This window comes from Rhamphochromis sp. 'chilingali', assembly GCF_963969265.1.
Source record: "Rhamphochromis sp. 'chilingali' genome assembly, chromosome: 18".
Classification (NCBI taxonomy): Eukaryota; Metazoa; Chordata; class Actinopteri; order Cichliformes; family Cichlidae; genus Rhamphochromis; species Rhamphochromis sp. 'chilingali'.
In genome coordinates, this window is record NC_137945.1 from 30,473,613 (window position 1) to 30,480,495 (window position 6,883).

Below are 6,883 nucleotides of genomic sequence, written 5' to 3' on the forward strand. Positions count from 1 at the left end.
GGTGTTTCTCAATACCAGCTACAAAGAGTTTGTACTCGCTACTTCCTGCTTGGAAAGTGCACTCAGGAGTGCAGACATCTGATTATAGGGGGACTGTGAGACAGTAGTATACTAGAGGACATCAGCTCAGCTTTACTATGTGCTTTACTAGTTATTTAAAGTTTTCCAAAGCCCCACAAAGCCAAGCTGGCAGCACCCACCAGCCCCCAGTCATTCCCCGGTTGCACCGCTGCCAACACCCAGCACCACATCCGCCCCACCTAGAACCAAGAGACACAACAGATGCAAATATGGAGCCCCCGCATAGCTGCCACAGCACCTACCCAACCACAGCAAGCTAACCCTCATGGAGACACCAGGAGGCACACCAGGCCAGCCCCCACCCCCAACACCCACAGAGGTCCAACCCCCAGAAGGACTGGGAAGCGAACAGCAAGAGTAAAAGAGTTAGAGACGCAGGGGGCCGACGGCACAGTTCCACCTGATTGTGTGGAGGGATTGGTGAGTTGCATTATCATGGCAGTTGGGGTAGAGGAGAGCAGGCAGTCAATACACATTATTGCCAGTCAGACAGTCAGATGGTAGGGTCTGTGCTGCAGTGACAGTTCAAATAATTTCATGATGGACTGAAGCACAGGAAGCATGAAACAATTCAAATAGCGTAACAATCAAATATGCCTTAAAATAAGTTGATCGTTGAATAAGTTAATGCTAAACTTAAAAATTGTGTTTTTAATAAAATGTTATTTATTTATTTCTACTGTAATTGCAATTAACACAACAACACATTTAATTAACTATTTGATTATGCTTTTGTATGTTGCATTTAAACAGGAGGAGTTATATAAAATGTATAATTAATAACCTATGTGATGAATGATTTAACAATGCCATGTGTTCTGTGCATAGACTGTAAATAAAAGACTGTAAAATTCAGTCCCTGAAACCTGCATTCTTTCCCATCTCATCGCAAAATGTATGGTTGTATAGAACTTGATGAGAAAACAATGCAAATGCTGGTCTATTTATTACTATTGATTTTTAAAATAAACATTTTATTTATACAAAGCTTGGCTCTGCAAGATGTTTGCATGAATTCAAATGTGCATGTACTACTCTATATCTGTCCAAATCTTAATTCAATAAAATCGGAATATGTAAAATAATCTATAAATTAAAACGAGATAATAGGTTAGAATAGTTTTTAAAAAATAAATAATACTCATGCGTGTAACAGCCAGGTCTGTCTGCACAGCTGCCATGGTGTGTGTGTGTGTGTGTTTACTTACCAATACAGTTAAAACAGGAGGTGATCCATCCAGAAAAAAGAAAAGGAAAAAAAAATTATATTATTGAGTATTTATCAGTGAAACATCATATCATAGTTACGTGCAAACTTTAAAGTAAATTCAGAAAAAAACAAATGTAATGTGTCGCAAAACCATTCCTCTGAAACCACACTGCTGAATTCCAAGACAGAATAAAAACGCATAAATAATACGCTGCTTCAGTTCAGCACCATCCTGAAATGTGTTCCCATAACAATATGTAAATGAGACAATTTGATATATGGTAAAAAAAAATCACTAGTTACTCAGTTATGCATCAAAGAGGTGTGTAAAAACCTTGTCATGACACAATTTAACATAATTGTCCAAAACACAGTGAGAAAGTTATGAATATAATCAACTAGGGTAGACTAATATATTCATGTATTTACATAGTCACCTACCCATTATAATGGCAATCAGTCATTCGTCCCACCAGAACACACAAATCTCATTTCATATTATGAGTACAGCTACAAAGATGAACTGTACAGATCTAAATGTCATGAACGTCTGTTGAGTCAATGCACTGATTCAACAGCAGAATGTTTCCTGGTTGAGCTGCTGTTGGGGACAGGAGAATTACTATCAATATGAAATTCTCCTACATATGTCAATGCAAACATTTTTCAGTCTCATTACATTTTTCATTCTTCGTACAAGAGAATGGTTTACTCAACCTTCCCTCGTACTGCTCTATCTTACCTGTGCTTACAGTCTCTCTTCTGAATCATGCTCAACTCTTGCTGAACATTTCAATGTTTCTGTCATTCCTTGAAAGTCTCCTAAACAATTCTGCTCATACTAATCCAGTTTGTTTAGCTCCTCAATGACACTGGATACTTCGTTTAGCCAAACTGGATTCCGTCTTCCTAGGTGACCATCTGCTTTTTGGTTTGATTCCTGGCTGCTCTAGTCTACATGGCAAATATCCTTGGGCAAGATACTAACCCCAAGTTGCTCACTGACACATCCATCAGAGTGTGAATGTTAGATAGAGAGCACTTAAGCATGAAAAAAGGTGCTGGTGTGAACGTGTGAATGGGGCATGTTGCATAAAGCACTTTGAGTGCTCAGGAAGAGTAGAAAAGCACTATATAAGAGCCAATCCGTTTACACCTTGGACTAACACAGCAGATGGTTAGAAAGAACATAAGTGGTGCCTTTCAACAACCACTGTCTGCCATCTACAATGCAGTCTTGAGATCTCTTACCAGACACCTCAACTCCCCTTTGGACTTTGTCAGGTGAAATTCAGTAGGTGACAGGTGACGGGTTGGGTAAGGTCTCATAGCAGTTTCACCCAAAACCTCAGGTTGTAATGGCCCACAACCTTTTTTAAATACCTGGAACTTTCTGCCTTTTGGATGAGAGAAACAAGTTATAAAAACCTTAAAGAAGTCCAGCTGTCTTTGTCCAGCTCTTAAGACTATCACCCTCCCTTAGTTATGCTGCAATAGGTGTGGGTTCCTGGAGGATTCCCATGATGCATTGAGTGTTTCTTCTTCAATCACCTGTCTCACTCACTATGTGTTAATAGACCTCTCTGCATTGAATCATGCCTGTTATGATTGTGATTTGGCCCTGTATAAATAAAATTGAATTGAACTGAATTGAATCATGATCTGGATGACTGAGAACTTCAACAGAAATATGTGAATTCATAAACTGTTTTGGAAAAAAGATTGGAAGTAAAGCAGGTGAAAATTTCAAATAGGAGAGTCTGTAATTGACGTATTCATTTACTCCTAGCAAATTTTTGTCCTAGAAACACCAAACAGGATTTTTATTATCAGAAGTTTTGAGGGTTCTGCTCATTGTGTTAGCTGTTCCTAGACAGAGACCATGGATGTTGAGCCACTCTCCTAGTTTTGTATCAACGAGGAGATTTCCATGGAGTTACTAACCCAAAACCTGGCATATCTCTGCATGGTGTGTCCTTAAAGCTTTGAGGAAACTAAAAATGGAAAATGATTCCCTTGGGAAAAGGCTGAAGTTTGCCAAATTTCACTAGAACTGGATTGAAAATCATAACTGTGCTCATTGCTGTTGTAAGAGTATGTGACCTGTTGAAATTGTGTCTACTGTAACCCAAAGTTGAGGCTCTGTCATGGTTTGAAGATGCACTTAACTCTCTGAGGTCTAAGCCATCGTTGGTAGTAACCGTTACGCTACAGAACCCCCTCCTACCAGCACATCACCCCTGTTCTTCAGGAACTTCACTGGCTCCCTGTGAAATTCCGGATAATTTTCAAACTTCTTCTGCTCACCTTCAAGGCCCTTCATAACCTCGCTCCTTCTTACCTTTCTGACCTGTTAACCACCACTTGTTCTGCCCGTTCACTTCGTTCTTCTTCTTCTGTCCAGCTTACTGTACCTTCCTTCCGCCTCACCACCATGGGAAGCAGAGCTTTCAGCTGCTCTGCTCCCAGGTTGTGGAATTCTCTGCCCCCTGAAATAAGAAATATTGGTTCTCTCCCCCAGTTTAAATCCCAACTCAAAACTCATCTGTTCAAATCTGCATATTCACTGTGAATACACTGTTTGTTCATTTTATCTTGTGCTTTATTTTATTGTTCTTATTCTGCCATTGTTTTACTAAGTGTTTTATCCTATTGTAAAGTGTCCTTGGGTGACTTGAAAGGCGCTCATAAATAAAATTTATTATTATTATTATTATTACACTAACCCTGTATCTTGGAGAAAAGCACCTGCTCACCTGACTACCACAGGACTCAGAGCCTCTAGTTGTTCTGCCCTGAGACTTTGGAAAGCACTTCCACCACATCTCCGAACTACAAACTCTCTCTACCTTTAATTCATGTCTTAAAACCCATCTATTCAGAATTGCCTTCCCTTCATCATGACTTTGGTCTATTTTTTTACCATGATTAGCTTTTGTAGTTGGTTTTTATTTTGTTGTACTAATGTGAGGTGACCTTGAGCCTCTTTAAAAGTGCCTATGAATAAAATTTATTATTATTATTATTATTATTATTATTAATAATAATAATAATAAAAGCAAAACAGACATTTTTTTCTGTGATTGTCAAGACTTAGGAGAACAATGAAAAAAACATCTACAATTCTGACTGTCTGTGGTTAACGTAAGGTAAGTAAGTCAGTGCTTAAAGAAATAAATATGGCTAAACATTATCACCAAAATGTCAGCTTAAGGCTGACACACACACACACACACACACACACACACACACACACACACACCTTTAAAATGTCCTATTTTTGTCTTTTTTGTTACACTGCATTTAAAAAACAGGAGGCATTATAGAGCAAATTATAGAGCAAGCTGTGGAATATTTAATCATTTTGCTGAACGCATACTCTTGATATCACAGATGATAGTGGCAAAGAAAAACAGATCACTCATGAAACAGATGACTTCTATGCTTTTGTGGGTTGTATCATACAGTAAATAAGAACAACATGTGTTTTACCTGTGCAGGTAAGTCCTGTTAATGAAGCTGGTGAAGATAAAATTCCTTTAAATGGTTTTTGTAGATTGTTTTCTTCTTTCTCTTGCTCTTTAGAACTGTCTGTTGTTTGGATGGATTATTGGTTTTTACTCTGATACATCAGGCCACGCCCACACAGATTAACCCCCCCTCCCCCTCCTTACAGCTGTCAACCTCAGAATGGGGGGAAAGGCTTACAGCTGTTTTGGATTTACCCATCGTGATGGGCTCCTGTGAGATTGGGGATTTGTTGTGTGTGTGGAATGCATCCTGGGAATAGTAGTTTCCCAGGATACCTGACTTTTTAAAATCACAGAAAAGGTTATTTTCGAACACTGCACAAGAGCTTTTGTCTGTCAAGGGTTATGAAAAGTGTAACAGCATGTACTGTGCAAGCAAACAGAAAGCAAACCAAAGCCAGCAGAAATGCCCCTCAGAGTAGTTTCTTTTATTATGAAGGTGTACTACAAAGCAGGATATTCAGGTAACTTCAGGTTAACTCTGGGTTTTCTGTACTACAAATGTTGATTCATTTCTTGCCTTATCACCATGGTAACTTGTACTACAAACCTAACCTGCTCTGGGAGAGGTCAGGTAAAAGCACACTTATACAGTACTTTTAAATTAATGCTTATCTTCAGACACACACACACACACGGTTCACTGTTTTTTCTGGAGGTAACTACTAATGGCTACCTAGAACTCAGTCTGTATGGTACACTTTTAACTTCCTTTCTAAAATAAGCCTTTATGCTGACAGTACAGTTACCAATCAGGTGCTGCCGATACCAGCCTTTTCCTTGCCTGGCAGGAGGAAAACAGGAAGACCACGGTTAAACTTTACGGATGTAGTGAAGCAGCACATGCAGAAGGTTAATGTGATGGAAGAAGGTGCAAGTGATAAGGTGAAATAGAGGCAGTTAGACAGAGGCAACTGAAAGTGAACATTTCAAAGCTCTTTTCTGCACTTATTAACAACAGAGGGCAGAAGCGAGGGGGGAGACAGGACAAAAGACCTCCTGTTGAAGAGAGCCAGAGATTAATAACTGGTAATGATTTAATGCAGACAGTAGATTATTAGTAGTAAATTCATACATATTCATAAATTCAGCTGAAGTATATTATTAAAGCTGCAAGCAGCAGTGACAGTGAGAGTCCTTGCACACTCGCACATGTTCAAGCAAGCTGTGGCATGCTGTAAGTGAGGAATGCCATGTGCTCAAGCGGATGTTTTCAGCCCAGGATGCTAATTGGGTGTTCTGTAAATCAGCTGCATAACAACTCCTATCCCCATTAGGTGGCAATGAAGAATACTGGGTACCTATATGTCACGGTGTTAAATATTATTAATGGGCCCACCAAGGAAAATATGATTTTCATAGAATAATAATTGTCACCTACTGCATATTCCCTGTTACCACTAGGTGGCGCCGTAAGTGTTGGGTTTATATGGCTCCAAGAGACTTGTTTGCATGTCTCATAACATTACATGACACCGCACAATATGAGACACACAGATGAAGCATAGTGTCAGAGCTGCTTCTGTAGAACATTTATAGATGGTGCTACAGAGCCAGTTTGCAACACTAATAAATAAGTCCCGTAAAAATTTAAAGCCTATTCACCTTGAAGGTGTGTGCCAAGTCTCATGGTTTTTAAAGCTTTCCAAGCCCCTGAAAAGTACGTTTCTGTTTCACAGTGTGCTGTTGGGTGAAAACTCATAATTTTCACAGCATCAGCAAGGTCTGAGGTGTATTCAGACTGCTTTTGAGGTGGATGCAGTTAACATGGGTGAAGAACTCTAAAACATTTTGGAAAACATAATTTAATCGTACAAACTGTTTCCCAAATTGTCTTTTCCATTGCTGCTGTTCAGCAATCCAGTCGTCCAACTTCAAGGACAAACCTGTTTGACGCGTAGGGGTGGCTGTAGCGCTGGAGGTAGAGCAGGTCACCTACTGATCAGAAGGTTGGTGGTTTGATCCCTGGTTTCTCCAGTCTGCATATCAAGTATCTTTGACATGCAGACATCCAAGTTGGTCTCCAATGCATCCATTGGAGCGTGAATGTAGTTAACGAAAG